At 39.1% G+C, this 16,936-nt stretch overlaps 1 protein-coding gene across 1 annotated transcript in view; it reads right to left on the bottom strand.

The window, feature by feature from the left end:
* SGCD (sarcoglycan delta) overlaps nucleotides 1-16,936 on the bottom strand; it is a 404,733-nt gene that overhangs the window by 323,374 nt on the left and 64,423 nt on the right. Inside the window, exon 2 of the mRNA XM_079968328.1 lies at nucleotides 9,472-9,527. The gene's annotated coding sequence lies outside the window, so the exon portion shown is untranslated. The remainder of the gene's footprint in view (nucleotides 1-9,471; nucleotides 9,528-16,936) is intronic.

Raw genomic sequence — 16,936 nt, 5'->3', positions numbered from 1 at the left:
GTAGGTACATGGGTCCTAGGCGGCATAGGGCTTTAAAGGTCAAAACCAGCACCTTAAACCTGACCCTGTACTCCACTCCGTACATTACCAGTAGAGCAAAGACATCAAAGAAACACAGCAAGGAGCACAGATGTCAGAAAGAAAGTTGTAATCCAAAAGGGAGGCAAAATTTCAGGCCACAAATGTATTACACAGATTGTTGGGTATCACACAAACATGCTATTTAAAAAATTTATTTTTCATTTTTATGTTTCTGCAAATGTGCTAGAAGCTATAGTATAAAAGCACCAATAACAGGCAGCGAAAATAGCAGGTTTTCTAACTGGGTTGTGAAATTGACCAGAAGATGTTTTCTAATAAAATCTGGTGCTGAAATTGACTCAACAAGGGATCAGGTATTCTCATTTGAAATCCATACAACTTACAGCCTGATCTGCAACTCAGAAGTAATCTTGGCTGTAATTCCCTTGGTCTGTGCTGCAGGCACTCTTCTTACAAGCCTCCCCATTTTTCTGCAATTATAGTGCTTGAGAAATGTAAACACCCACCTACCCTAAAAATAGGGTTTGAACCCTCTTCAAAACAGCAGAAGGTAGCATAGGTAATGATCAATAATGGATTGGGAAAGGGTAGGGGACAACTATGTCCATAGGGCTATGCCATATTGACCATGTGGATGGAACACACACAGGTGTCCACACCAAAAATGGCATTAAACTTAGAAGCATAGACCATAAATTGTAATTCCAATTTTGGCTTACATAGGAAAAGAGCAATTATCAGTAGCATTAAGAACCCTTTGTCCAGACAAAGTATTGGAGTGGGTATCATTAGGCATGATGGGAGCTGTAGCATAACATCATTTGAAGGGCCATAGTAAATACGCTACTTATATTTACAGGGTGAGCCTACCTGCATTACCTATGTGGGTTGTTTATTAAGTACCCATAGAGACTTCTCTGAAAGTCACATCATTAAGCTTATTAGAATGTTGAAGCATTAGGCGAAATATGTGTTGGATTTTATGACACTGATACAACACTGAAACTCCCAAAAATATAACTAGGCTGAAAGTCAGACACCAATTCTCAGCAGTTCATCAAACTAATTACCCAACAACCCCAAATCCTTCCTTTCTGAAAACTAAAGTTTCTTTACTTTTACCTCTGTTACTAAATTTGTGTAATTAAACCCATTGTGAAGATCAACACACAGAGAGAAGAAATTAAAGTCAATTAAGCTTTGTTTCATCCCACAGCACTTGATTTAGTTTATTCCAAAACCTACAATGTAATCTGGTTGAGTGTCACACAGACACCTTCAGGCCTGAGTGAAAACAGTTCCTTAAGCTCAATAGGAAACGACTGGCTTTAAAATCTAAAGTTCCACAGGTCTATACCCATCAGTGCTTTCCCTCCATAGCCTCTTAATTAACTCTGTGGTGTGCTTTGTTACAAATATGAAACTCCAAATGAGCAACAGAGGCCTCTTAAAGCTTTCAAATTCCATGTATGATCAAAGAGTTCTGTGCCCAAGCTTTAAAATTTAAAATAATATTCTACCATAGACTGAAGAGTAGCAGCATGCCATCTGTACAGATCCAAATTCCTGCAATAGGCAGAGTCTTTGTTTTGTTATCAATGATCAGAGAGGGGAAAGAGTTCTGAACTGAAATAACTAACTTCAGAAATTAACTCAATTTCAATGGTTTTAATTAAAGGGAAACCATGGCTTAGCATGAGCGGACACATTTCCCAAATCAAAATCATGCCTCCTGCACTCCTCCCCAGACTTGCTACAGCCGTGCTACCTGGGGCAGAGCTATGGTTTAAGTCAGTGTTATGCCTGAACCCAAGTTCATGGTCTGTCTTGCTCCAGACAAGCACCAACAGTTTATCAACAGAATCAAAGGAGGAGTGCAGTGCCTGCAATGTGCTTGTTTGCAATGTGCACTAAGCCATGGTTTGGCTTAATGTTATATGCAAACTGGGGTCATGTGGATGAAAACTCTATTGCAGTGGCATATATCTGAGTCAGTCAAAGATGGGTTTGAGAGATTCTAAAAAACAAATATGAATTTACGCAACATAGTTTTTATTTGGTGTTATCAGTCTGTATTCCATTACTTGAGTAGCCAGAAGCAACTGTATTTTTTCTATCCACTGGTTCACTGATGATGAAAAAATTCTTACTCTGACAGTAATCTAGCTTTAAATAAGCCAGCTGCAGTCTATAATACCATCCTTAGCAAACTACTCATCTCTTAAGATGGATTTAGCTGGTGCAATAAACATTATGAGAGCCACATCACATACATGAATACTTTAGTATGCCTGCACCACTGAATCAACAGATGGTTCATAGCATATACATAGTGTGATAAGTCTAGCAAACCACTGGATGAACAGATGGTTCATGCACATACTGCAGAAGCCTAGAAAAAGATAGATTTCTGAAGTGTGATAGGCTTTCGGGCTCTGATGCGGACTGGATATTAGCAATCTTGTGCATGGAAGCTGCAGGAAACAAACACATAACAGAAGTTGCGATCCATTTGCATGTGTGCATTCAAAGATGGAGTCATGGATCTACTCTAACAATGCACGGTGATGCTCTGTTTGCAGTAGGATCCCACGTGAAGTTATCTGCATGGAATGCAGATTGGATTTGTCATTTTCCTGCATGTAGCGGGATCTTCAGGGTAACTACTGTGTGGTATCCAACTGTGTGGGATAGAACTACTGTGTGGTATCCAACTGTGTGGGATAGAATATCAAGGTGATTTACCATGAAAAGTGGTAAATTAGAAAAATGAGAAAACTGAAAATGCAGATCGGAGTCCCTTGGAAACAAGTCAACAGGGTTTAAAACCACAAGTTATTTTTCCCCGCAGTCCAACAGACATATTTTAATATCAATATTCATATTTCTACATTTTGGAAGAAGCTTAAATGAATGTGCATTAGGAACACAGGTGACATCTAACCACCTATTTCATGGATACACTTTGTAAACACACCTTTCTTTAAAGCAAAGCATTTTTAATTACAGGAAAAACAGACCTGTAGAACAAGCATCATTGTATTTCACCACTACTGAGTACATATGGTAAATGAATATATTCAGGTGGCATTCGGATGAAGTATGGCAGATTTGGAAGTAACTTATTCTCTACTAAGATCTAACCATGGGAATAATCCTTCTATCCCCTTTCATCTTTGACAATATTTTAAATTAAGGCTAGATGTTATTGTCAATGGTCCAAACAATGCATAGGAGTCCTGCTTGTGAATGGATTTCCTGCTGCCTTCTTATGGAAAGGGATCCATATTCTTCACACAGGCATTCAGCACAGGGCACTTGAAATATTTTTCCCCCTTAGCAAATAATAGGAAATCTATGTGCAGGGCTTTAAATCATGCCAATCACTGATACTGAACAAAATCCACAAAATATCATTGCTGCACAATTCTCATTAATTTGTATGAGTTCTAGATGAAAGCGCTACTCGTTGGACTGAACCCAGTATGAATTCAGCAGGGGATCAATGTATTTTATTTTATTTAAAATATGCCTTTCCTCATATTGTACAAGACTTTCCTGTGTGGTTTTCTCTGTGAAAGAGGTCAGATTATGTAACACAAGGGCAGTATCCAGCTTAAACAACAACAGCAACAACAACAACAACAACAACCATATTTGAATTTGTGCTCCTCTTTCCCCAAACAAAAGAACTCCAGGTGGTTTACAATAATCAAATATCAAATATATGATACAAAACAGTAATACATAAAACAGCCCTAGTGAGCATTTGACATAACAAGCATTTGACATAACATTTGACATAACAATAGCATTTGACATAACATGCAAACAATTTCATCAAGTAGTAAGAACAACAATTCATAAAACAACAGTAGAAATTTTAAAAAGGAAAAAGCATTAATATGCCATACAAGAGAAGGAAAGAACTCAATTAAAGCTTTGAAATGAGACTGGAATCAAACTGGCAACTAATGACAATCAAGCAGAACAAGTGTAATATGTCTGAAACGTCTTGTTCCAGTCAATAGCCTGGCAGCATCATTTTGCAACAGTTACAATTTCTTAAAAGTTTTCAAGGGCAACCTCACAAACAGGCATACCTCATTCTATTGCAGTTTGTTTCATTGTACTTCACAGATACAGTATTGCTACACACACACACACACACAGAGAGAGAGAGAGAGAGAGAGAGAGAGAGAGAGAGAGAAACACAGACACTTACTTGAAGGTTTGTGGCAAGCTTGTATCCAGCAAGTCTATCAGCACCATTTTCCCAAAAGCATATGTTTACCTCGAGTTTCTGTGTCACATTAATTAAGGTACGCAGATTGGGGGTTTTTTTTTTTAAAAAAAAAATACATAATGCTATCGCAAACTTAAAAGACTGTGGCGTAGTGTAAACGTAACGTTTATATGCACTGGGAAACCAAAGAATTTGTGTGACTCGTTTTTTTGTGATATTTGCTTTATTGCCGTGGTCTGGAATCGAACCCACAATATCTCCAAGGTATGTCGGTAGTAGGCCCATAGCTGATATACCAGCCAAATCTGGTAAAGGCACTCCTTGCCACTTATGCCACTTGTACATCTAACACTAGCGCTGTGTCAAAGGGCAGTGCAATCTCATTCAAGACATGCTGCCCCCACATGCTGTCCACTTTGGGCTCTAGCTTCACACACCCATGTATGCGTCCCCCTCCAAAAAAAACCCCAGATCAGCCCTGAGGGGATGCAATCCTCAACAGAAAAACGGTTTCTCACTCCTGTTTTAGGCAGGTAGCAAAGACAGCTACAAAAGTCATTTTGGTGTTGTTGTTTTTTTAAAAAGCAAGTCAGTTATAGACCTTGGAAGGACTCCTTCAGTTCATCGAAATGACTCTGACTGAGAGAAGCTCCTTTGGGGGACAAGTGAGAGACAAGGTGATTCTTACCAATTCTGCTTTCATCCAGTATCCTCCAGTGCTACCACCTCTTGTTATTCTGGAGCATAGGTAGGCAAACTAAGGCCCAAGGGCCATATGCAGCCCAATCGCCTTCTAAATCCGGCCCGCGGATAGTCCGGAAATCAGCGTGTTTTTACATGAGTAGAATGTGTGCTTTTATTTAAAATGCATATCTGGGTTATTTGTGGGGCATTAGGAATTCGTTCATTCCCCCCCCCCAAAAAATATATGGTCCAGCCCCCCACAAGGTCTGATGGACAGCCGACTGGCCCCCTGCTGAATAAGCTTGCTGACCCCTGTTCTGGAGGGTCCCCAAACCCTCTGCTGCAGATGTTCAGATGGTTCAGGGGGAATAACTAAAATTCGCCTCCCCCCTTCCACCAGTGGGAGTCTCCCTCACAGGAATTTATAATCCAATCCATTATATTTCCCAGCTTTAAACTGGATTAAGTATTTGTGGTAGAACTTAACTTGAATATGAAGTAAAAGCTGATCAAAAGAGCCATGCATACCCTTACTGTCACTTGTCAGCAGCAACAGGAATTAACAAGTCTCAGTACTGGTATCCTACTATACGCAGTGAAACTCCCAGTCGCAAATCCTTATGTCAACTTCACGGTTTCATTTATTATTAAATCGGTCATTTGCATGTTTTGTTTTCCTTTTGTAAACAAACTCAAAATAAGGCTGTTGGGACCACAAAATCAATCCGCGGAAATTTCCTAAATACACTTATCCTAGGGCCATTCCGATGCTGCTTTCGGAATGACAGCTGGCACCTGTGGCCTTCTGTGAAATGCTTTCTGACACTGATGGAGTGGGACAGGTGGCCAAACTGGCAGAATGTGCTGCATTTGATTGATAAAGCGCTACAAGTGTCACAGGCTTATAGACTGTCATTAACATTCAGCAATTCCTCAGTGTGGGAGGTTCATAGGCAAGCACAACACACAGGCAACTCTAAGAGAATGGGCAGTTGCTGGGAGTGGGGGTAGGAGGCGAGTGAAAATCTATGGAGAGCATTCTTTGATTTTCCTAGTTACTTTGCTTTTTTACCAAAGGAAAACAAAAGTAAAACCAAGGATCGCTGCCACCTTTCCCTTTATCTTGGCCTGTTTGTCCAATGTTATCACAAACATTTAAAATCCCACACTGAGCTGTTTAGCTTAACAGCTGCAGACGGCACCATGTCTCAATGTTAATGCACAAAATTGTTTGCTTCTTGATCAAAATAACTACTTTATTTATATATTTATAAAATTACTTCTGTACCACCATGTCATAAATTTTATCATGGCAGTGTACACTGTAAAACATCATTTAAAAATGCAGATAACGATTTAGGTGACAAAAATAAAACTGATGCGGAACTCTGTTGGCACCTTCAACTACTGAATACACAAGCAAGTTTCCTATTATGACACAGGCGGACTACGGTTATAAAAAAACCCCCACGGGAAGCTTGTATTTTGGCAAAGATTTGGGCAGCAAAGTTTGTCTGATGGCATAGCAACTGCCTTTTATTTCAAACTCTTTACATTTAATAATAATAATAATAATAATAATAATAATAATAATTTATTTATTTATACCCCGCCCATCTGGCTGGGTTTCCCCAGCCACAATTAAACCTACCCTCTTTAAAAATGCTTATTTATGAGTTATAATTTTAATGTTCCCCACCCAACTTCATATGTATTTTCTCCTAACCTAAAATGTAATAACTTTAAATCAAAACATCATACTAAGAAAAAAAACAACAACCTAAAATCCATATATCAATCCCAGTGCTGGGATGCTAAACAACCCATGCCAATTCATGTTCTTACTATTTCCTCTCCTTTTTATAAAATTATTTATATGCTACATTTGGGGAAAAGCCTACTCAAGGCAGCTCACACTATCACGAAAACCACAGTAAATACAACAATCTAACCAAACCAACAAAGACAGTTATTACAACCACTTAAAAGAATTAATCGGTTATATTCTATAATACAGCTCTGAACAAAAATCCTTATTTGTTGGTGGGGGGGGTGTATCTAATTGGTCCACAGACAAGTCATGATTTACAGTTTTTGATCATGACCCTATGCAACAGAGAATGGTATTCTGCAGGTGGCTTTGAGAAAGCTTAAAAACTTTATTTATCTCTTGTTAGAAATATGTTCCTGTACATTCCTGTACAGAAAATACATGAAGATTTGGGGGGGGGGGGAAGAACGACACTTTCTAGGTTTTGAAACTACATTCAAAAATGTCTATTTATGAATCAAGAATTCATAGTCCTTTATTTTGAATACTCAAAGTTTGTCTTCCATAGCCTTTTCCCCTATTCCTGGATTTTTTTTTCAAAAAGAAAAAGAAAAAAGAGAGAAAAGAAAAAAGAAAAGAAAAAGAAAGCCTGGACCATTTCAATGTAGGGGTGCTTTTTGGGGTTTTTTTGAGGCCAATGGCAGGGGGAGCCAGAGCCGATGATATAGAGGTAACTCATTTAAATTTTGTTCCATCAACGCAGAGACTAAAAAGGAGTTAATGTAAGGAGTAATCGTAAGGAGACAGGCAAGAAGGGTGGGGGGTGCTCACTGAGGGCCGACTGATCCATTCACCCTAATGGATCAGCCTCCTCTGTTTTTAATGTGAACTGTACAGTAAGTTTTTTCTTATGTATTTTACTTTCCTCCTTGACCCCAACCAATCAAGGATCGTGTAGCAAACATGATTATGTCATAGCACCATAGACCCAGTCAGAGTCAGCTACAGTATGTGTATTCACTGGGGGTAATTAACAGCTCTCACTTTCTCATTCTGAATGTTGATGGTGGTGGTGGTGGGAGATGGAATGCATTCATATTGCCAGAACAACCTGGCTGATACATAGGTATCTTGCCACACTGTACTACTTTCATTGATTGCCAATAGTGTACTGTAAAAAACTTTTCATCCTAACACATCACTCAGTCATAGTCAGTTATGCATAAAGAGTTGAGGCACAACAGGGATGAATATTTGGATGTGTAATATATTATGAATGGACAACATCCCCATTTAGATGTGCATTTACACAGCATTATTTTTCAGTGTGATATGGCTTTCAATGCACAGTGAAATGTACATCTCAATCCATACTCTTGCCTAGATGGGCAATGTCACATGGGCTGCATCTGAGTAAAGGATTGTTGAATTGGTTGGCTCAATAATAAGGATAATTTTATATCCTTCCATGGCTCCTATCTCCCTGTGAACTGTTTCATATCCTTTTGCAAAGGAGTGCAGAAAAACAGCAAAAGAGGGGCATTAGAAATGTATGTTTATGTGCAATATTTGGGAAGATGTGGTGTTCAAAAAAAATAATCTAATGTATGACCTATTCCATTTACCTAATATATTTACTAACAAACATTGATTGCTCCTCACTTCAATTCCACAAGGGCAACACAACAAAATTAGGCAACTTGGCAATGGACAGCACTTCATGTTCCATTTTCTATTCCTTATGGTAGAAATGCATATAATTGCTTTGGCAGCATACATGGGGAAAGAGGGAGTGCAGGAAATAACTGACCTTTCAAACAGTCAGAAAGAAGCTCAAAGATGCCTATTTACTGTAGCTCTATTGGTGATTGATATTAACTATGATAGCCTCCATTCAGGAAGGAAGAATCTAGTCTTCTTATTCTAGGGTTTATAATAAGTGGTTTTTTTTCCTGAAAAATTTGGCTATCAGTAACAGGTTTTTAATGTTAAGACTCTGCTGATCTGAAAGCATAGGTTCTAGCATTCTGAAACATGAAAGCAGGCTGCTGAATTTATGCCAGCATCAGCTAGGAGTGCCACATCATAATGGCCTTGTCTCTTTGGATCTAATGGAATTACCTGGTAGGTACTATTTTTCTTCATGTTTTAAATCAAAATAGTCCAATAAGGATCGAGCTTGCTCCAAGTATCTGTAGGGGATGAGGACAGAAAGTCAGGAGGGTATTTTACATTTCTTTTCTTCCATGTTATATATTTTTGTGTTTTTATATTGTAAACAGCCCAGTGAATAATCATGGAATCCAAGGCAGCGTACATAGTGCCCAATCAGTTTCCTATCCAGGCACTGACCTGCTTAGCTTCAGCAAGATGGGGGCCTCATGTGCCTTCAGGCCACACTCTTAAAATGAAATGGAGTGTCCTGGAAAAGGCCCCAGCTGGATGAATGGTGAAGATGGGGAGCACTGCATATTCCAACATTTTGCAATATTGTGATATCAAAAATGCCGCTAATATCCAGGATTTATGAAAAGAAGCATTAGTAAAAAGCAGGCAAGTTTTCTCAAAGCCTCTGAGTTTGCTCAAAAGCTGTCTTTTTGATGAGTAGACACCTGTTAATCTTTCAAGTAGATGAAGCCACATGGTGCACTTATCAGTGACAAATAGGGAGAAGGAAAAACCATTAGAGATAAAAGTCTGAACTGAAAGATGATAACATTTCACTTACCTAGGACACTGTCATCCAAGCATGTAGATATCCTGGCTCAGATGGAGGGCATCTCTCTGTTTAATAATAAAAAGGAAAATAATGACTCATTTGGTGACAACAAATATTCCACAGTATTTTCTGCCTTCTTTGGGGGACGCTGTGCAATGCAAAATGGTTTTTTAAAAAATCCTGTCCTTTAAACAGTTCGTATTATTCTGTGATGGCAATGATCGACTATGAAGCATATCATCATCACCTTGCATGTGAATTCACTATGCAAGTCACTATGCAAAGGTTTTGTTTCTTTACCCCTGTCCAAGGGTAAATGGGTTATAAGAACATTGACAGGAATGATGTGAAAATTATGACTGCATAGAAAGTATGATGCGAATTATCATTAGGAGAAAAGGAAAGCTGAATTTGATTTATGTGATAATAAGCAGCAATGTTAAGTAGTTGAGACCGCATTATCTTGTGACTTTTTAAAAGCTTGGCAATGGGCTGTGCTGTTTCCAGTTGTTTAAAGGCCCAGAAAGCACATAGCTAATCGTTTCTCATTTTGTTGCAGGCAAAATCTGTATTCCACAGACAGAACCATAAAGCTCATCTGGAGATTACACAAGGAGACCTAATTGAACAGGCTCTTCAGAGCCAACCCATAAAAGCTGCATGCTGATTGACAGAAGTGAAAGAAGTCTTGAAGCAGTTTTTGGAGAAACAAGCCACTGATTTATATTTAGCAACTTTATTCAAAAGTTTTGTTTAAGTGTCCTCTCCCAATCATCAAGACTTCATTTTACTAGGATTCAATTTTACCAGAGAGATCATCTAGATTTTCAGTGCAAGATGGAAACCTTTTTTCCTGTGTGAGATGTACATTTGCAAGTGCATCTAGAACAACCATCTTCTCACTTAAGCACAAACTTTCCATATACATAAGCAACAATGTCAAAGCCTCAAACTCATCTATCATTCATAAAAATACACGTATCTCCAAAACTCAAAACAAAACACAGACCATTACAATACTTTAGCTGGAAGTGTCTGGAAGGATCAAGTACAACATCAGGACCCATTGGCCTGATACAGCAGGATTTTCTTATGTTCTTATATTCTTATCAATTACACCAGCATTTTGCATATTTAAACCATATTTGCATATACACACACACATCTAAATTCTCTGCTTCTCTCAGATTAGTCCCGGAACAACTTTCAACTAAAATAGTTTTCAGCTTTATAGAGTCTTACCTCCCATGTAACACATGACAAACATATACAAATGCAGATATGCATACTTATCTCTGCACTCTGTACCAAGCAAAGACAGTGATGTTTCACACTCAAGAGACAAACAATCTTTTTTAAGTGGATAAAACACTCCCTCTCATACCAGCAACAGCAGTAGCTCTTCACTTCCAGTTGGATCAACCTGCTCTATGGAGACTCACAAAAAAAGGCCAATTCTGCTTAAGTGTGGAACCTGAAAGACCAGGGAGGGCAGTAGGCAATTAGTCAGGAGAAAAATGTTGACAGTGAGGTAAATATTTAACAGATTTTTTTGCAGGCCCGATGAGGGTGGCGCTGTGGGTTAAACCACAGAGCCTAGGACTTGCCGATCAGAAGGTCGGCGGTTCGAATCCTCACGATGGGGTGAGCTCCCATTGCTTGGTCCCTGCTCCTGCCAACCTAACAGTTTGAAAGCACATCAAAGTGCAAGTAGATAAATAGGTACCACTCCGGTGGGAAGGTAAACAGCGTTTCTGTGCACTGCTCGGGTTCACCAGAAGCGGCTTAGTCATGCTGGCCACATGACCCAGAAGCTGTACGCCAGCTCCCTCAGCCAATAAAGTGAGATGAGCACCGCAACCCCAGAGTCGGTCATGACTGGACCTAATGGCCAGGGGTCCCTTTACCTTTTTAAATAGGAAATTCTAGCCTTAAGAATAGTTTGCACGTATGGTATTTATTTAGCAGTTAAGAAGGGGTTCTCACCATGTACTGCTTCCTTACAACAAAAACATTTTAAAAACCAGTTAAAACATATAGTTCCACTATTGATCTTTTAATAAAACATTGCTGCAGCAAACTGTATCCTTTCAGATAATCATGCAGAATAGATTGTGTTAAGAGTATGCAAAATCTCCCAAACAGAGGACATTTCTTATAACTTATTGTCTGCTCAGCAGTATGGGGGGGGGGGGGGACCTGAAGCAATATAGGTTGGAATTCAGTATTTCCTCACTGGACTGGATCCAGTGGCTACTGCACTGTTGGAGCTCTCATTGCCTTCCTGCTACAGGTGAGGAGATGACTATGAGAAAAGAAACTATGCAACTGATGCCATCCTCTCTGAAGCCGAGTGGCCATTTGAATCAGGAATTGGTGGCCCAAAATCAAAATTGGAAACAGAATTGTTAGATTCAAAAATCAAGAATTTGTCGAGAATGTATAACCTGCTGTTGAAATGGAACACTCAGGATGAAATGGTGAAATCAGCTATGATTAAATGGGCACAAGATGTTGGACATAACATAATGATCACTGACTGGGAACAGTTATGGACCACAGGTATGAAATTTACAGCATGTAATGCCCTAAGAGAAAATTTAATGAAAATGATTTATAGGTGGTACATGACACCAGTCAAGCTTGCAAAAAATTACTATTTGCCCGATAATAAATGTTGGAAATGTAATGAGATTGAAGGTACATTCTTTCACCTTTGGTGGACATGCCCAAGGATTAAGACATTCTGGGAGATGATTTATAACGAAATGAAAAAGGTATGCAAATATACCTTCCTGAAGAAACCAGAGGCCTTTCTCCTGGGCATGGTCGGCCAATTGGTGCCAAAGAAGGATAGAACTTTTTTTATGTATGCAACAACAGCAGCAAGAATACTCACTGCGAAGTATTGGAAGACACAAGATTTACCCACCCAGGAAGAATGGCAGATGAAGTTGATGGACTATATGGAACTGGCGGAAATGACTGGCAGAATCCGAGACCAGGGAGATGAGTCGGTGGAAGAAGACTGGAAAAAGTTTAAAGACTATTTACAAAAATATTGTAAAATTAATGAATGTCAGAAAAATGTTAGATTGAAGTTATATGGCTTTAGTAGAAATGTTATAAGGAATCAAATATAAACAGATTAATAGAGTATTAAAGGAAAAAATAAGGTTAGAATGTGTTAAGATAATTATAGGATAGAAAACAGAGTAAGATGGAAAGGAATTGCTGAAACAATTAACAGAAGTGGAATATACAAAAAGGGAGGTGTGAGGAGGTCGTTGAAATAAGTGAATGAAAGATAACATATTGAAATTGTTTGATGTGTTTTAAACTGTTTTTGTTTTGTTTTGTTAGTTTAACATGTTTGTGTTATGTAGTGTTTTTGTATTGTATTGTATTGTATTGTTCATTTTTTTCTTCTTTCTTTGTTGTTTGTAGTGTTTAAATTGTTGGAAAACTAATAAATATTATTTTCAAAAAAAAAAAAAAAAGGAATTGGTGGTCCAGGAATATAAAGTGCAATCGGTATGTTAATTTCCAAGAACATGCCAAATTTATGAATCCATTGATTTGCACCATACGCTACTGAAGGAGGCAAATACTGGCATTTTTGCAAAAGTACTATCTGAGAAATGAGACAGGTTCCTGTTTGCAATGGCAGATTGCTGATGTGATTTTTCCTTGGTAAATATCCAGCTTTTCATAATTTAGCATCAGCTGTTTGTACTTATGCCTCTTCTGCTCCTGGGCACCAGAAACACTTTAGGGCAGCTTGACAGCAGGTGTGTGAGCTCAGCAGTGAATGGAACCAGATCTTAAATTAGCAGCACTTGGCTAGCCAAGGCCTGTAATATACTAATCATAAGCTGAATGCTCCCATGAAGCAGCTTGATTTATCTATTTTCACCTTTGGATGCTTAGAATTTTTTTTGAATTTGAACTTATTTTTCATTAAAACTTAGGTCATCAAAATGCTTAAGAATGGGTAGAAAGTAGTACACTATGTCATCAAGTAGCTAAACAAGTACAGAAATAAAAAGAGAACAGGGAGTGGAAAGCAGGAAGTGTCTAAACACTGAGGATGGCATTTTCCCTTCTTTTCAGCATTTCTCTCCACACATACCTATGGTTCCTTGCCCAAATCCATCCTAACAAGATCAGTGGAATCAGCCTTATCACACTTTTATCACCTTTTGGATCAATGCAAATGCAGACTATCTACACCAGGCTTCCTCAACCTAGGCCCTCCAGATGTTTTTAGACTACAATTCCCATCACCCCTAACTACTGGTCCTGCTAGCTAGGGTTCATGGGAGTTGTAGGCCAAAAACATCTGGAGGACCGAGGTTGATCTACACTGTGTTCCTTTAAGTGAGATGAGCATTTGGGCACATATTCAAAGGCACATCTTTCTGAAAGCAATGCAGTGCAGATAATCAGCATCTATAAGTGCCTTGTTCAAGTAGAAAGGCTGGCAGTGGGCTTATATATATTTGATTCCATGGTGCTGAGTTCAGGGAAATGAAGATGTATTGTAAACTGTATCCAGGAATATCCTCATTCAAGAGAAATGAACTGCAGCTACGTAGCCCTTTCATGTCATCAGGAGTATGTGTTGACTTATACACTTTCTCTCTCTCGCCTGCACGTACACCCAGCTCCAAAACTATCTTGAAGCTTGGTTTAGGGCTCAGAGGATCAACACCGCAACAGAAGTTCCTCTCTTGGGCAGAAGGTAGCACTGAGCTAAAGGTACATGTGGGAGCTCTTTTCATTTTCTTTTTGACATACAGTTATCATGGAGGGAAGGAAGAAGCTTGCACTCACAGAATGCACACCATGGGACATTGCATTCTCTGACGCCACCCCATAATCATTTAAATTGCAAATGAAGAGTGCCCTTTTACAGTTAAAACATCATATGAGGAAGAGAAGTTAGGCTCAAGTCTAGTTTCCCACTCACCAGCTTTGCCCAAACCAACTGAGAATTTTACAGCCTGCCTGCTGGGTGGTTTGTTTGTTTGTTTTGCTAACAATATCAGAGGTCAGCATGAATGCACAAGGACTCCCACTAGCGCCATAGGACTTTGATTCTATTTTCTCCCATCACATATCTTCTGTATTGGCTCAGGGGAGAGGGTTCAGAAGAACCCCCAGAAAAGTGCCCAGGGGCAGGAGAGGGTGACTGTTCCATCAGCAAGCAGAAATAAAAAATGCTTGCTTTGGCAGAGTGATCTGCTTAGTGCTACACTGAATTCTTCCCAATGTATGTTATTATTCATTTCATTTCTATACCACTTTATACTGTTAAAAAACAACAACAAACCAAAGCAGTTTACAACACGTTAAAACACAAAATAAAACATTACTGAAGAAAGTCAAATATAAAGTATACTTTCAATGTAGCCTGTTTAGCCCCTGTCACTGCCAGCTGACAGTTTTGGAGAAGCCAGAGGGGCTTTTTTAAAGGAAGAAAAAGCCTGATATGCTTCAGCAGGCCCCCTGGCATGCTGAAACCCACTCCTGCCATTGCCTTTGGCCAATTTTGGCATCATATATATCCACACATAGGACAACAGTGAGCAATGTCACTGATTAAAGTAACAACAACAAAACAGAATGAGACTGGGATAGCACGTGAAAGATGTTCCATAAAGAAAATGTAAACCTTCAAAATGATCCAGTGTAATGAGTTAGCACTCCACACTGCAATGTTTTCCTATAGTAGATTCCAAAGTATCACTATAAGATACATTTTTAAAAAACCACATTTGGATTGTAACCATCATGTTACCATATTTCCCAGGAAAGTTGCCAATGAATTCACACAGTCAAGGTAAGAATTTTGTTCAGAATATTGAAATATATTTACTCAATATAGCATACCCTACAGAGTCAGTAAACATCAGAGTGGACGACATGTATGTATCCACTTAGGTTCATCTTATGCAGCATCACATTCAACATTTTATTTTTCTTGGTTATAGCCAATTTAATTGTGATGAGCAAAGCGTCTTCAAACGTTGTATTAGATAATGCACCTGTGGGGACTTTAGGCATACAAAATAATTTGCATGTATCTGTGTAAACATATGTTTTCAAGTGCTTAAGGACAAACTACTTGATATAGAAAAAGAGCCAACACTCAAATCCCTCTTCCTCAGATAATCACTCTTTCACCTTTACAATAAACAGAAATTGCTATAGGAACTCCCTTTCCTGCTATCCCACCTTCTTTATAAATGTGTTCCACCCATTTCAATTGCCTTGTTAATACCTGTTAAGATAACACGGCAAACTGCCAAAATAATGGCATTTCTGCAGGCTTGCCAAAGGCTTCTTCTAGATTACATTTTGTCTTTTTATATATGCGAAGAGAAAATATGTGCATTTCAGCAAATGGATGAACTGCTGCCAGGTGAACTGTATTGATTTAGCTTTGGCTATGTCAGGAAAGTATTCTCAGGATGATAGCAAATGCTGTGCTGAATTAAAGGAAATCAACACCTTATACTATATTCTGTAGTGCTAATGTGGAACAGTGCTACAATTTTTTAACCCAAACCACTCTAATTCCATCTCTGTAGAAAAGCACAGCATAGGTGTTAAGACTGGTTTCCCTAGCCTCTTGGTTTACAAGGTGCATAGTACTCACAGGACTAAGAGTGCTAAGCAGCTGATCAGTGCTATAAATACACTTCCAATTAAGATGACAATTTTCAGCAGCTTACCCAATTTAAAAGTCACTGCATTCCTGACCTTGTGATACCCTTGTCAACAGCCACACTTCTCACAGCTGTCTGCTAACACATTGCACCTGTGCAACAGTTTGCCACTTTCTTTGACCCCAGAAAAGGGATACATCAGTCCCATGATTGCTGTTCTTTCCCCACTTTTTGCCCCTGTCCTGCATCTATTCTTAGCTTCTTCATGCTCAGCCCCCACCTCTCATCACTTCAGGCAGAAATCAAAGTGCAATGGCCAGAATTTGAGCTTCAATTCCCAGAATTAAAAAACATAACTTTTGAAGAAATGGTACAAAGGACCCTGCCATATTACAAGTGAGAATACTAGTCCATCTAGCTCTGTATTTGTCTGAGTGCCAGAGGCTCTTTGGGGTTTCAGGCAGGAATTATTCCCAGGCTTACCTGAAGGCCCCAGGCATTGAAACTGGGACTTTCTGTATGCAAGGTATGTGCTCTTCTGCTCAGGTCTAGCCCCATGATTCATAGGAGTATGAGATATACCTTAGAGAAGCCAATGAAACTTAGTTATCTGGGGCACCTGGGAATTTGCTGTCTTGCCTTTAGTTAGTTACCATAATTCGGGTTGTTTATTTATCTATTTAAAAGATGTGGATCTGACCTAAATTCTGGGGCTTCCCTACCTGAGGTGAAATGGGAAGGTGCCACCCCAACCCACCAAAGCCTTCCTTGCCTAGGTCATGTGGTGCTGCCCACAAAGC

This window comes from Podarcis cretensis (genome assembly GCF_951804945.1).
Source record: "Podarcis cretensis genome assembly, chromosome: 2".
NCBI classification, from domain to species: Eukaryota; Metazoa; Chordata; class Lepidosauria; order Squamata; family Lacertidae; genus Podarcis; species Podarcis cretensis.
Note: the sequence above shows the minus strand (reverse complement) of the source record. Positions and strands in the feature narration are given on the sequence as shown.